Raw genomic sequence first — 15,783 nt, forward strand, 5'->3', positions numbered from 1 at the left:
TGTGGATTCAGGGAAGGGTGAAGAACCGGGGCCATTTTGGCAAACTACTTCCCCTGATGAGAAGGCCTGGCATGTGCGAAGGCCTGAAGATAAAAGAAAACACGTGGAGTTTGGGAAATTCTAAGTTGTTTCATAGGATAAGAGCAGAGAATGACACAGAGGTACTGAGGAAAGAAATGACAAGTGTGATCAGAAGTAGCCAGAGCAATTTTGTAATGTATAGAAATATCAAGTCACTATGTGGTACAACAGGAACTTACATAGTGTTGTAGGTCAATTATGCTTCAAGAAAACAAACTCAGAGAAAAAGATTTGTGGTTACCAGAGGTAAGGGGTGGGGGGGAGAAATGGATGAAGGTGGTCAAAAGGTAAAAACTTCCAGTTATAAGCTCAATAAGAACTAGGGGTGAAATGTACAACATGATTAATATAAGTAATACTGCTGTATGTTATATATGCAAGTTGTTAGTTAAGAGTAAATCCTAAGAGTTCTCATCACAAAGAAACTTTCTTTTTGTTTCATTTTGTATCTATATGAGATGATGGGTGTTCACTAAACTTATATATATCTTGAAATGATTATCACAATAATTCAAATTATGCTGTACACCTTAACTTATACAGTACTATATGTCAATTATTTCTCAATGGAAGTGGAAGGGAAATAAGATAAAAATTAAAATGGAAAAACAAAACAAAACCTAAGTAGCCAGATCATGAAGGGCCTACCATGTGTGCATCCAGTGAAACAAAGATTTAAACAAACAAACAAAAACACCTTCCCTCTGCTGATTATCTATAAGGGGGAATACAAGACAGGTGCAAAATAAACACAATGCAAGTTTAAACATCAGCATCATTAATAAAATGCTCTGGGGATCCATAAAAAGGAGACATCATACCTAAGTTTGAAAAATTAGGGACAGTTTCATAAAAGAGGTATAATTCAAGCTGAACTTTGAAGAGCAAAATATTTTGACAGGTAGAGATATAGAGATGACAATATTAGTGTCAGCTAAAGTGCAGGGAAAGGAAAGTCCAAATACATATACACAATAGCAAGCAGGATGGTCTGACTAAGCTGAGGGCAGCAGTTCTCAATCTTAACCTTCCAAAACAAAATGTTCATATGTGATGCTCTCCAGGATTCATACCCCAGCTGTGCCAGAGTTTAGATAGTTTATTTCATTATGTAAGATCGCCAGATCTCTGGTTATAAGCTTACCCTCTCTCACTCACTGCTCCATTGTGACACTGAGTTTGAGATCCACTAACGCAGGCTTAGTGAAAGATGCAATGAAAGCAATGAGAGATGCAGCTTAGATAAGTGACAGGCAAGACCTGGAGGTTCTCAAATGCCAGGCTGAGGAATTTTAACTTACTGAAGGCAGCAAAGAGTCCCTGAATATTTCTGAGTAAGATAAACACATAAATTGAGTTGCATTTTGCAAACTTTCATCTGACAAAAGTGGGTAAAATGGAGCAGGGAGAGGCTAAGATTCTTTGGTCATGATATCACGAATAGATCAAGGGACTTTTTCATGAGAAGCCCAGATAGATCCTCCAAATTCTTCCCAACTTAGTTCCCAACTTAGCTCTACTGGTATAGGAAGTAGACATATGATCCAGCAATCCCACTCCTAGGCCTATATGTAGACAAAACTGTAATTCAAAAAGATACATGCACTCCTATGTTCATAGCAGCACTATTCACAATAGCCAAGACATGGAAACAACCTAAATGTCCATCACAGGTGAATGGAATAAAGAAGATGTGGTACATATATAAATGGAATATTACTCGGCCATAAAAAAGAATGAAATCATGCCATTTGCAGCAACACGGATGCAACTAGAGATTATCATATTAAGTGAAGTTAAGTCAGTCAGGAAGAGAAAGACAAATACCATATGATCAATCTATGAAACAGAAACAGAATCATGGACATAGAGAACAGATTGGTGCTTCCCAAGGGGGAGGGGGTTGGGGCAGGGATAGAGAGGGAGGTTGGGGTTAGCAGATGTAAGCTTTTATACATAGAATGTATAAACAAGGTCTTACTGCCTAGCACAGAGAACTAGTTTCAATATCCTATGATAAACCACAGCAGAAAAAAATATATAAAAAAATGAATGTATATATATATATATATGTATAATGGAATCACTTTGCTGTACAGGAGAAATTAACACAATACTGTAAATCAACTATACTTCAATTAAAAAAATCAGTAATACAAAAGAAAAGGAGGTAGAGCTGAAAAACAAATTGGAACCTAATGGTTACCCTGGATCTAGAGATGGACAACCATTTAAGAGGTGAGACCCCATTTGGGAGGGAAGCAGAGCCAAGGTGGTATGTGGAGGTGGCAGTGGGAATGGAGAGAGGGAATACATTTGAGAAGTGTTGGTGAAGTTTGTCACTAGCAAGTTGACACTTGCTCAATATGGGTGGTAAAGGAGAGGGGAAAACCAGACATCACTCCAATATTTTTAAGATTGAGAGAGAATTGTGATGCTGCTAACCAAAGGAGACTTGGGAAAACAAACTGATTGTTAAAACGGATTCAGTTTGAGTATCAGCTATGAACATCAGGTCTAAAAGTACTAGAATGAAGCCTGAGGCTAATGTTCATGACTACAACGCAGAACAAAAATCTCATGAATAGAGCATTTCTTCCAAGATTCCAGCAAATTAAAAAAAAAAAAAAGCATATGGGAGAGAAACAGACTCTTTATTTACCCTAAAAGTATTACAACACTGTTGAAGATTTCTGGCCCAACTCAGAAGAGGAAGAAAGGTGACAACATGGTTGCAAAAGAGTTTTGTTATACTTTCACATAAGAAGCAGTCGGGAGGAATGACTCCTGCTTTGCCTACTGAGCCACAGCTGTGCAAGTCGAAACCTGACGTTTCCTGCTCCATCTTCCAACCTCTGCTCTGTGTCTGAAGTTCTGACTTAATGAGACACGTGAGACTCGATTAAGTTATGAAATCTGCTGTGGGTTGAAATAGGTTTTCACGCAAAAAAAGTGGGGGCCCGTGTTCAGAGAAGAGGAGTTGGATTGGATTTTTAGCCGTTCTCTTCACAGGGAGAGGATAAATAATTGTGGTTTAGAATATGGGTTTGGATTAAGAGTTCTTGAGCTCAGATCCCAGCACTGCCCAAACTGGAGGAAGTCACTTGACTTCTCTATGCATCTATTCCCTCACCTGTAAAATGGGGATAATCATAGTCTCCACCTCCATGACAGCTTCACAATTACCCTATTTTGGTATAGACACTTTTACCAAGCACTAATGTATAATTCCTCTTATACTGTACTTCAGTATAATCCATGGAGAGATCTCCTATTTTCTAAAACAAAAATTTCCCTTGGCTTAGCATGAGTAGTAAAGGAACTACCTGTGAATTAATGAATGCCTCCTGTAAAGGGAATTCTCAGAGGCTTCCCCACTCTGAGAAAACACAAGGAAACGCTAGTCATAGAGTTAATCTCCTGTGAGGTGCCTTCCCTGTATAGGAAGTTAGGCAGACGATTAGCCACAAAATAGAATGAAATAATGCCATTTGTAGCAATGTGGAGGGACCTGAAGATTATCACACTAAGTGAAGTGAGCCAGACAAAGATAAATATTACATGATATCACTTATATGTGGAATCTAAAAGCAAACAAACAAGTGAACTTATTTCCAAAGGAGTAAGAGACTCACAAAGAAAACAAACTTATGGTTACCAAAGGGGAAGGGTGGGGGGATAAATTAGGAGGTTGGGATTAACATACACACACTACTGTATATAAAATAGATAACAAACAAGGACCTAGTGTATAGCACAGGGTACTGTACTCAATATTTTGTAATAACCTACAAGGGAAGAGAATCTGAAGAAGAATATATATGTGTGTGTATAACTGAATCGCTGTGCTATACACCTGAAACTAACACGACATTGTAAATCAACTATAGTTCAATTTTTTAAAATAAATAAGTAAATAAAATAAATAAAGGAAGGAAGTTAGGCTGACAGACCTCAACAAATGATCTTCTACATTTGGGCTTGGCAAATTTCTTGTTTCTACTTCTATTAACCCAAAAAAGGTAAATGAACTGGAAAAAGGATTAGCATACTCTTTCACTTCCATTCCAAAGATTTACTTAAATTCTTCCTCTTATTAATATAGTGACATAAAGATGGGGTTATGTGATTCAATTAGCATAATTCAGGGGCCTAAGCATTTAGGAAAGTAGTAGCCTGCCCTGGAAAGGTGACCTGGACAGGATACTCCCTATTTGCAAACTTGTATAGTTGCTCTGCGAAGCAAACCTGATCCTGGGTCTATCATAACATTCTCTAACAGTAGAAAGTAATTTCTTCCTAAGGCTATTTTTTCTCCTAATGTCTTAAACCAGCACATCATTTCCTTATCAAAGAATTTTCTGCAACAAGTATTGGCAGTGGTGTCCTGCTGAATGGTTAACAACTGGCTCTCCAGGAACAAGAAGCCCTGGTGTGTAACATTCACCAATTTCTGTGGTGTAAATACTCCTACTATGGCTGATTTCAAGCAACCAAAGGAAGTCATGGATCGTGATGCTGGGAAGTTCTATACACAATTGGCTCTGATGAGCCAATACGAACTTTCTTCAACACACCATTGTCACTACACAAACCAACTCTTAAGCCACCAATGAGGCATATCTAAAGTATAGTCTCAGATGACACTGCTGTCCTGGGAGCTAGGGAGACAATGTAGAGCAGGAATTGTGACTGGATCCTCCAGGTGATGGTCAAAACAATGTCCAGCTGACACACACTGCTTTGTTTTGTTTCCTAAGTATATGTTGAGGCTTCTCTTTGCATCAGCTGCTCTTCCCAGACCAGGCAAGTCTGGAAGAGAAATCAGGAGATGTGGGTAGCAATAAAAACAGTATTGAAAACAGTTCCAGGAGATTCTGAGGCTCTCAGGGACCTCATTTCTTGGCAGAACCCCAAGAAGCACATGTTACCCTCTTGAACATAATCTTACACTCCTTCCCAGTCACCAGTGCCATTCTCTGTTCTCTCTTGTGGCTTCAGTGGCATCCATCACAGGGGGATGACTAACCCCTGACCGCCTTCTTTCCTTCTCTTCATGTGTCTTATTTCTGGATGAAGCTGTTCTCAGCAAGGTGTGATGAAAAGCCTCATGAACCTTGTGTACAAATGTTATTGGATCTCACATTTTTGGAAAAGTTTGCGACAAATTCCCTCATCTGAATGGGAAATAAGCTGAGTGGTGCAACTTAGAGTTACAGCCAAAAGTGTCCTGCACTGCAGGGAGCCTATGTATCACAGATCTGTCTCTTTAGCATGACCTCTGACATTCACTTCCAGAGATATGGGGTAGTTGCTATCCTCCTGTTTTGGAGTCTTGATCCTGGGGATGGATAACTGGCCATCTCAAAGTTTCTATTACCATTTTTTCAAGGATACCCTGATGCTAGCAGAACCTCTGATGCCTGCCCTGAGATGGTCCAGATTAGCTTGGTTCCTTTCCTCCCTCTCAACAGAGTATTTGCACTGGACATTTGACGTGTTCTCCATTTTTTCTCACCCATTTTTGACTTGACCTTGTCTCTTAGCAGAGAAGCAGGCACTTCCTTCTCTGATGGGAAAATGGAAGAACTGGTAAAGGTCTCACTGCAGAAGGGCTTGGAAAGGTGCCCATTTGGAAGAACATTTAGAGCCAACTCTTGACATCTCTGCCTTAACAAATAAGGCTACGTTTCCTGGTATCACTTCACAGCACAACTGTGTCCTTTTGGCAAAGATGATTGGGCAGGAATGGGGGTGGGGGAGGGGGGTGGACATGCCTCTTCTCATCCTCCCACCAAGAATCTACTTCACAGGAGATCGGTTCAAAATGGCGGAGTAGAAGGACGTGCGCTCACTCCCTCTTGCAAGAGCACTGGAATCACAACTAGCTGCTGAACAATCATCGACAGGAAGACACTGGAACTCACCAAAAAAGACACCCCACATCCAAAGACAAAGGAGAAGCCACAATGAGATGGCAGGAGGGGCGCAATCACAGTAAAATCAAATCCCGTAACCGCTGGGTGGGTGACTCACAGACTGGAGAACACTTATACCACAGAAGTCCACCCACTGGACTGAAGGTTCTGAGCCCCACGTCAGGCTTCCCAACCTGGGGGTCCAGCAATGGGAGGAGGAATTCCTAGAGAGTCAGACTTTGAAGACTAGCAGGATTTTATTACAGGACTTCGACAGGACTGGGGGGAAAAGAAACTCCACTCTTGGAGGGCACACACAGAGCAGTCTGTGTATCAGGACCCAGGGGAAGGAGCAGTGACCCCATAGCAGACTGAACCAGACCTACCTGCTAGTGTTGGAGGGTCTCCTGCAGAGGCAGGGGGTGGCTGTGTCTCACCGTGAGGACAAGGACACTGGCAGTAGAAGTTCTGGGAAGTACTCCTTGGTGTGAGCCCTCCCAGAGTCTGCCATTAGCCCCACCAAAGAGCCCAGGTAGGCTCCAGTGTTGGGTCACCTCAGGTCAAACAAGCAACAGGGAGGGAACTTAGCCCCACCCATCAGCAGACAAGTGGATTAAATTTTACTGAGCTCTGCCCACCAGAGCAACAGCCAGCTCTAGCCACCACCAGTCCCTCCCATCAGGAAACTGATACAAGCCTCTCAGATAGCCTCATCCACCAGAGGGCAGACAGCAGAAGCAAGAAGAAGTACAATCCTACAGCCTGTGGAACAAAAACCACATTCACAGAAAGATAGACAAGATGAAAAGGCAGAGGGCTATGTACCAGATGAAGGAACAAGATAAAACCCCAGAAAAACAACTAAATGAACTGGAGATAGGCAACATTCCAGAAAAAGAATTCAGAATACTGATAGTGAAGATAATCCAGGACCTCGGAAAAAGAATGGAGACAAAGATCAAGAAGATGCAAGAAATGTTTAACACAGACCTAGAAGAATTTAAGAACAAACAAACAGAGATGAACAATACAATAACTGAAATGAAAACTACACTAGAAGGAATCAATAGCAGAATAACTGAGGCAGAAGAACAGATAACTGATCTGGAAGACAGAATGGTAGAATTCACTGCTGTGGAACAGAATAAAGAAAAAAGAATGAAAAGAAATGAAGACAGCCTAAGAGACCTCTGGGACAACATTAAATGCAACAACATTCACATTATAGGGGTCCCAGAAGGAGAAGAGAGAGAGAAATGACCAGAGAAAATATTTCAAAAGATTATAGTCGAAAACTTCCATAACATGGGAAAGGAAATAGCCACCAAAGTCCACGAAGCACAGAGAGTCCCATACAGGATAAACCCTAGGAGAAACATGCCGAGACACATAGTAATCAAACTGGCAAAAATTAAAGACAAAGAAAAATAATTGAAAGCAGAAAGAGCAAAATGACAAATAACATACAAGGGAACTCCCATAAGGTTAACAGCTGATTTCTCAGCAGAAACTCAACAAGCCAGAAGGGAGTGGCATGGTATACTTAAAATGATGAAAGGAAAGAGCCTACAACCAAGATTACTCTACCCGCCAAGGATCTCGTTCAGCTTTGACGGAGAAATCAAAAGCTTTACAAACAAAAGCTAAAAATTCAGCACCACCAAACCAGCTCTACAACAAATGCTAAAGGAACTTCTCTAAGTGGGAAACACAAGAGAAGAAAAGGACCTACAAAACCCAACCCAAAACACTTAAGAAAATAGTCATAGGAACATACATATCGATAACTACCTTAAAAGTGAATGGATTAAATGCTCCAACCAAAAGACCCAGGCTCGGTGAATGGATATAAAAACAAGAACCATATATATGCTGTCTACAAAAGACCCACTTCAGATCCCGGGACACATACAGACTGAAAGTGAGGGGACGGAAAAAGATATTGCATGCAAATGGAAATCAAAAGAAAGATGGAGTAGCAATACTCATATCAGAAGAAATAGACTTTAAAATAAAGAATGTCACAAGAGACAAGGAAGGACTGTACATAATGATCAAGGGATCAATCCAAGAAGAAGATATAACAATTATAAATATATATGCACCCAACATAGGAGCACCTCATTACATAATGCAACTGCTAACAGCTATAAAAGAGGAAATCGATGGTAACACAATAATAGTGGGAGACTTTAACAACTCACTTACACCAATGGACAGATCATCCAAACAGAAAATTAATAAGGAAACACAAGCTTTAAATAACACAACAGACCAGATAGATTTAATTGATATTTATAGGACATTCCATCCAAAACCAGCAGATTACACTTTCTTCTCAAGTGTTCACAGAATATTCTCCAGCATAGACCACATCTTGCGTCACAAATCAAGCCTCAATAAATTTAAGAAAAATGAAATCATATCAAGCATCTTTTCTGACCACAACGCTATGAGATAAGCAATCAATTAGAGGGAAAAAAAAACGTAAAAAATACAAAAACATGGAGGCTGAACAATACCTTACTAAACAACCAAGAGGTCACTGAAGAAATCAAAAAATACCTAGAGACAAATGACAATGAAAACACGATGATCCAAAACCTATGGGACGCAAGAAAAGCAGTTCTAAGAGGGAAGTTTATAGCTATACAAGCCTACGTCAAGAAACAAGAAAAATCTTGAATAAACGATCTAACCTTGCACCTAAAAGAACTGAAGAAATAAGAACAAAAACCCCCAAAGTTAGCAGAAGGAAAGAAATCATAAAGATCAGATCAGAAAGAAATGAACTAGAAACAAAGTAAACAATAGCAAAGATCAATAAAACTAAAAGGTGGTTCTTTGAGAAGATAAACAAAACTGATAAACCATTAGCCAGGCTCATCAAGAAAAAGAGGGAGAGGACTCAAATCAATAAAATTAGAAATGAAAAAGGAGAAGTTACAACAGACACCGCAGAAATACAAAGCATCCTAAGAGACTACTACAAGCAACTCTATGCCAATAAAATGGACAACCTGGAAGAAATGGACAAATTCTTAGAAAGGTATAACCTTCCAAGACGGAACCAGGAAGAAACAGAAAATATGAACACAACAATCACAAGTAATGAAATTGAAACTGTGATTAAAAATCTTCCAATAAACAGAAGTCCAGGACCAGATGGCTTCACAGGTGAATTCTATCAAACATTTAGAAAAGAGCTAACACTCATCCTTCTCAAACTCATTCTATGAGGCCACCATCACCCTGATACCAAAACCAGACAAAGATACTACAAAAAAAGAAAATTACAGACCAATATCACTCATGAATATGGATGCAAAAATCCTCAACAAAATACTAGCAAACAGAATCCAACAACACAGTAAAAGGATCATACACTTTGATCAAGTAGGATTTATCCCAGGAATGCAAGCGTCCTTCAATATATGCAAATCAGGGCTTCCCTGGTGGCGCAGTGGTTGAGAGTCCGCCTGCCGATGCAGGGGACACGGGTTCGTGCCCCGGTCTGGGAAGATCCCACATGCCGCGGAGCGGCTGGGCCCGTGAGCCATGGCCGCTGAGCCTGCGCGTCTGGAGCCTGTCCTCCGCAACGGGAGAGGCCACAACAGTGAGAGGCCCGCGTAACGCATAAAAAAAAAAAAAAAAAAAAAAAAAAAATATATATATGCAAATCAATCAATGTGATACACCATATTAACAAATTGAAGAATAAAAACCGTATGATCATCTCAATAGATGCACAAAAAGCTTTTCAGAAGATTCAACACCCATTTATGATAAAAACTCTACAGAAAGTGGGCATAGAGGTAACCTACCTCAACATAATAAAGGCCATATATGACAACCCCATAGCAAACATCATTCTCAATGGTGAAAAGCTGAAAGCATTTCCTCTAATATCAGGAGCAAGACAAGGTTGACCACTCTCACCACTCATATTCAACATAGTTTTGGAAGCCTTAGCCACAGGAATCAGAGAAGAAAAAGAAATGAAAGGAATCCAAATTGGAAAAGAAGGAGTAAAGCTGTCAATATTTGCAGATAACATGATACTACACGTAGAGAATCCTAAAGATGCCACCAGAAAACTACTAGAGCTAATCAATGAAGTTGGTAAAGTTGCAGGACACAAAATTAATGCACAGAAATCTCTTGCATTCCTATACACTAATGATGAAAAATCTGAAAGAGAAATTAAGGAAACAATCCCATTTACCACTGCAACAAAAAGAATAAAATACCTAGGAATAAACCTACCTCGGGAGACAAAGGCTTGTATGCAGAAAACTATAAGACACTAATGAAAGAAATTAAAGACGATACAAACAGATGGAGAGACATACCATGTTCTTGGATTGGAAGAATCAATATTGTGAAAATGACTACACTATCCAAAGCAATCTACAGATTCAATGCAATCCCCATCAAATTACCAGTAGCATTGTTTTACAGAACTAGAACAAAAAAACCTTAAAATTTGTATGGAGACAAAAAAAGACCCTGAATAGCCAAAGCAGTCTTGAGGAAAAAAACAGAGCTGGAGGAATCAGACTCCCTGACTTCAGATACTATAAAGCTATAGTAATAAGACAATATGGTACTGGCACAAAACCAGAAATATAGATCAATGGAACAGGATAGGAAGCCCAGAGATAAACCCACGCACGTATGGTCAACTAATCTATGACAAAGGAGGCAGGGATATACAATGGAGAAATGACAGTCTCTTCAATAAGTGGTGCTGGGAAAACTGGACAGCTACATGTAAAAGAATGAAATTAGAACACTCCCTAACACCATACACAAAAATAAACTCAAAATGGTTTCGAGACCTAAATGCAAGACAGGACACTATAAAACTTAGAGGAAAACATAGGCAGAACACTCTATGATATAAATCACAGCAAGATCTGTTTTGCTACAACTCCTACAGTAATGGAAATAAAAACAAAAATAAACAAATGGGACCTAATGAAACTTAAAAGCTTTCGCACAGCAAAGGAAACTACAAACAAGACGAAAAGACAACCCTCAGAATGGGAGAAAATATTTGCCAACTAATCAATGGACAAAGAATTAATCTCCAAAATATATAAACAACTCATGAAGCTCAATATTAAAAAAACAAACAATGGAATCCAAAAATGGGCAGAAGACCTAAATAGACATTTCTCCAACGCAGACATACAGATGGCCAAGAAGCACATGAAAAGCTGCTCAACATCACTAATTATTAGAGAAATGCAAATCGAAACTACAATGAGGTATCACCTCACACCAGTTAGAATGGGCATCATCAGAAAATCTACAAACAACGAATGCTGGAGAGGGAGTGCACTGTTGGTGGGAATGTAAATTGATACAGCCACTATGGAGAACAGTATGGAGGTTCCTTAAAAAACTAGAAATGGAGGGGCTTCCCTGGTGGCGCAGTGGTTGAGAGTCTGCCTGCCAATGCAGGGGACACAGGTTCGTGCCCCGGTTCGGGAAGGTCCCACATGCCGCAGGGCGGCTGGGCCTGTGAGCCATGGCCGCCTAGCCTGCGCGTCCAGAGCCTGTGCTCCGCAACGAGAGAGGCCACAACAGTGAGAGGTCCACGTACCACAAACAAACAAACAAACTAGAAATGGAATTAGCATATGACCCAGCAATCCCACTACTGGGCATATACCCAGAGAAAAACATAATTCAAAAAGACATGCACCTCAATGTTCACTGCAGCACTATTTACAACAGTCAGGTCATGGAAGCAACTTAAATGCTCACTGACAGACCAATGCATAAAGAAGATGTGGTACATATATACAACGGAATATTACTCAGCCATAAAACGGAACGAAATTGGGTCATTTGTAGCGACGTGGATGAATCTAGAAAGTGTCATACAGAGTGAAGTCAGAAAGAGAAAAACAAATATTGTATATTAACGCATATATGTGGAACCTAAAAAATGGTACAGATGAACCAGTTTGCAGGGCAGAAATTGAGACACAGATGCAGAGAACAAACGTACGGACACCAAGGGGGGAAAGTGGTGGGGGGTGGGGGTGGGATGAATTGGGAGATTGGGATTGATATACATAAATATGTATAAAATGGATAACTAATAAGAACCTGCTGTATAAAAAAATAAAATTCAAAAAAACAGAAAAAAAACAAAAAAAGAATATGCTTCACAGGATTGTGGAAGCAATACAGAGAGGAAGTGTATATTTCTGTGTAAACGGCAGGGTCCTAAAAAGTTGTTAATTCTCATAACAGTGATCCCCCAGACAGAGTCAATGACTTAACCTATTTCTTCCCCTTAAACTTTATACACTCCTCCACCTTGGAACTACTACTTAATGAGTGGGTGTCAATTTACTGTTCGAGTCCCATCCTATCATCCCAGAGGTTCATGCACAGGATCCCAGTTTTACAAACGAAGCCACTGAGGCTCAAGGAAGTTCAAAGAGCTAGTCAGTTGCAGACGCAGGACTTGAATTCACATCTTTCTACTCCAGTGGCTCCAACCTCATCTCCCTGACGCAGGAGAGAGGTGATCCCAAAAAATGCCCGGTAAACCCTCCTATTCTTCAACCCTTGCCTCATGAAAGTTTTGTTCTGCTATTCACACGCTATCTTCAAATCACTAGGCAACTACTCAACACAAATATATCAACCAGCTGGTTCACAGAGGCAGCGGTACGGGGGCTGAGTGATGGAAACTGCAGGATCCTGAAGTTGGGGGCGGGAAGTAGATGCAGAGGCACACAACAAGGAGTGGACTCTGGGGCCACCTGAGGGCAAAGGCACTTGCTCTCAGGCAGGCGCATCTCACCTCAAGGATAATACACTCCAGTGGTCTTCACAGGTTTTTGCTCCTGAAACCCCTAAAGGCATTTTCTACTCCCTTGTGCATTTTAAAAAGGTACCATCTAAAGCTTTTATATGCTAAAATACTTGGAAAAGTTGTATTTTCTATATATTGTACACATTTTAAATTTATTTTGGACAAAAGCTTAAGCAGCAGAATCAGCGTGTTAAACTTACAGAAAACATCCACAGACCTTAATTAGTCAAACCAACTTCGTCATCAAATCAGGCAACCAAACCAGAATTACTATTAAAAAATATCAGACTTCAGTTTCAGTTCCAATCAATGTATTCATACATACACTTTGTCTTCGTGATAACCTTCTCACTCCTTAATTGCAGCTCTAAGAGAAACAAGGCACAGTCTTTGGCATGAGTTTGAAACCTAGAGAAATGAGATGTGGTCCATTTCTGCTTGCTTTGCTCTTACTGGGCCCTCCCTCTGGAACAACGTATTCTGAAGTCATCCATGTGTGTGATGCCCAGGAGGTTTCTGTGTACCTTGGGACCAGCGTGAGACTGTAAACCCAGAGTGAGATTCCAGATGAGTGAGAAGTCTCTCTTTATTTCTGAAGCAGAACTCACATGGATCCTCCAGCAGAAAATGTTTTGGAAAGCGGTTCAAATGGGAGTTGAGCACCTGGAAGTTAATTCCTTAGATTCTAACTATGCCCAGGTGACCCTGACGGCTTCCAGAACCTTCACCTGCACCACTGTGAGCAATGCCTTCTGGGTCCCGCCCTTTTCTCGTGACTCAGGATTCTCAAACTGGCCTCCTTGGGCGCTACTGCAGCGCCCATCCAGATCTTCCTCTCTCTCCGCCTTCAGAATCCAAGCTTCAAATCCCTGATTCTCACCACCTTTCCTTCAGTCTGGAAAAACACCTTTACTTCAGGGAGAGTGATTTTAAAGAGGCACTAAACTGACTTGTATGAAGGTATTAGTGACTGATAACCTACCCAAATTCTAAGGTAGTGTTTGCATTTTTTCAAAGAAAAACTTGTTTACCAAAAGGAGCCTCCCATGGGTTGGAAATCCAGGTGGATATAGGAGAAGCTATGGGCACTGGGGAGGAAATATTCTAGATAATTCCAAGATGATTAAAGAACATTTTTTAACACTGTGCTGGGAAGCAGTAACTTGTTAAGTAGGGTCTAAGCCTGAGAAGCAGCACCCCCCTATTTTAAACCTGCAGGAGGTGCTAGCTGGGGAAAAGGTCATCGGGGTCACTTGGTAGATGTTGCTGCAGTGCCAGAATGGGGATGCGATGAGACCCAGCCAAACTTAAGTTCCTATATCCTTGGAAATTCAATCAAATCCAAGCTTTTGGAGTAATTCTAAGCTACTCCAAATCTCAGCTATTCTAAAATCAAAAGAATAGAAAAAGTCACCGAAAGTGATGGAAAGGCCCAGGTGATCCAGATAAGACTCATTAAAAAGAGAACTGAGATTCTAAAGTTTATTTCAGGTCATGATGCACACACCTGAGGTGAAAGTCAAGCTGTAGGAAAGAAAAAGACCATATTCAAATGCTACTGCTCTCACTCAGGCATATGGTAAATTTGGAGAAGTTTGTTCTTTAAGCCTAAGAATATGAATCTTGCTTTCCAAAATAAGGTAGGAAAATGGATTTCTGCCACTTGGCTTCATCAATTTGACAAATAACTCTGCAAACTCAATCCGTATCTCTGAATGTAGATATGACGATTTACAGGAAGACCAGCCAAAAGATACCCTTTGAATTCTACTGTAGCCATGACATTCAAATGACCGGACCACACAGCATCGGGATTCAGATAAAATTAAAGAAACTCGGCCACTGCGATCAGAAACGTAAATGAGTAGGAAGAATCTGCTCCCCTGGCCCCCTCCATCCCTATTACATTTTTTCATAATAAATAGCAGCTAATAAACATCTGTTCCTTTTCAGTGTCCAAGGGATCTTGTTTGCAAACATGAACAACCATCACTTTGTTCTCTCGGGAGAAAACAGAACACTATCAATCAAAGCAGAGCTACGTACCCAGATCTGCTGCGGCAGCTGCTTGTTCAAAGCCACACGTCACTGCTCCTTCAAGCCCGCGTGCCAGGACGCTTCTGAATCCTCCGCCACTGTTCTTCTGAGCACGGCTGCAGGTTAACGCTTCGAGGCTGAATGCTCTTACCGATGAAGCCAAGGCTCGCCAACTTAACTGCTTACGTGCTGATTCACGCACGGGGCAGGACGCACCCCAGCTGAGCCTGCTTATGGGCTGAAGCCCTGCACCATCCTTGGAAGGTCACACCTGGAGCTCATCTCGCCATTTTGTACCTGGCACCCGCAGCCCAGGAAGGATCATTCATTACCTCACACTGACCTGCTTCTCCCATTTGATTTGGAAAATATGAAATTTTTCCTCGACCACATCAACTACACACCACTCAGAGGAGGCTTTGCAGGACAAATCAGCACAGAGATGTAAGTTAGGACCTTGTTGGATAAATGAGTTCAGCTTGGGCAAGGGGATGCCCCCTCTTTCCTAGGAAGGTTGTAACCGGACGGAGAAAATAGATTACACGTAGTCACCTTGGTAGTTTGTGGAAGCATTTACTAGGACAGTGTTTACATTTTCCCTGGTGTCCTTCCCAGGCTAAACCAAACATGAGTTTCCTGCAATAGTGCCTCAGTTTTCATCACATGGTTACTAGGATCCTTAGAGAAAATGTTGTTCACTCTTCTAACCCTTTGGGGCCCAGATTAGCAGGTATCAAAGGCAGGGAAAATAAATCAAAGATTTCTGATGTTTGATCAGATCTTTGAAGTCCATGTCATTGCACCCACGTCACATGCAGGAAGCACAGGAACTTCGAATTTCTAAAGGAAACCAGTGCCTCTTTCTAGTTATCGGTAGGTCCCTTGAACTAGCAGCTATGGGGCAAA

At 40.9% G+C, this 15,783-nt stretch overlaps 1 protein-coding gene across 1 annotated transcript in view; it reads right to left on the reverse strand.

Moving 5' to 3' along the window:
• The window catches only part of ASAH2 (N-acylsphingosine amidohydrolase 2), a 121,250-nt gene extending 105,984 nt beyond the window's left edge, over positions 1-15,266 (reverse strand). The window contains exon 1 of the mRNA XM_032609339.1: positions 14,887-15,266. The gene's annotated coding sequence lies outside the window, so the exon portion shown is untranslated. The remainder of the gene's footprint in view (positions 1-14,886) is intronic.
• Between the last annotated feature and the right edge of the window lie 517 nt (positions 15,267-15,783).

This window comes from Phocoena sinus, chromosome 16, assembly GCF_008692025.1.
Source record: "Phocoena sinus isolate mPhoSin1 chromosome 16, mPhoSin1.pri, whole genome shotgun sequence".
In the NCBI taxonomy this organism is placed as follows: Eukaryota; Metazoa; Chordata; class Mammalia; order Artiodactyla; family Phocoenidae; genus Phocoena; species Phocoena sinus.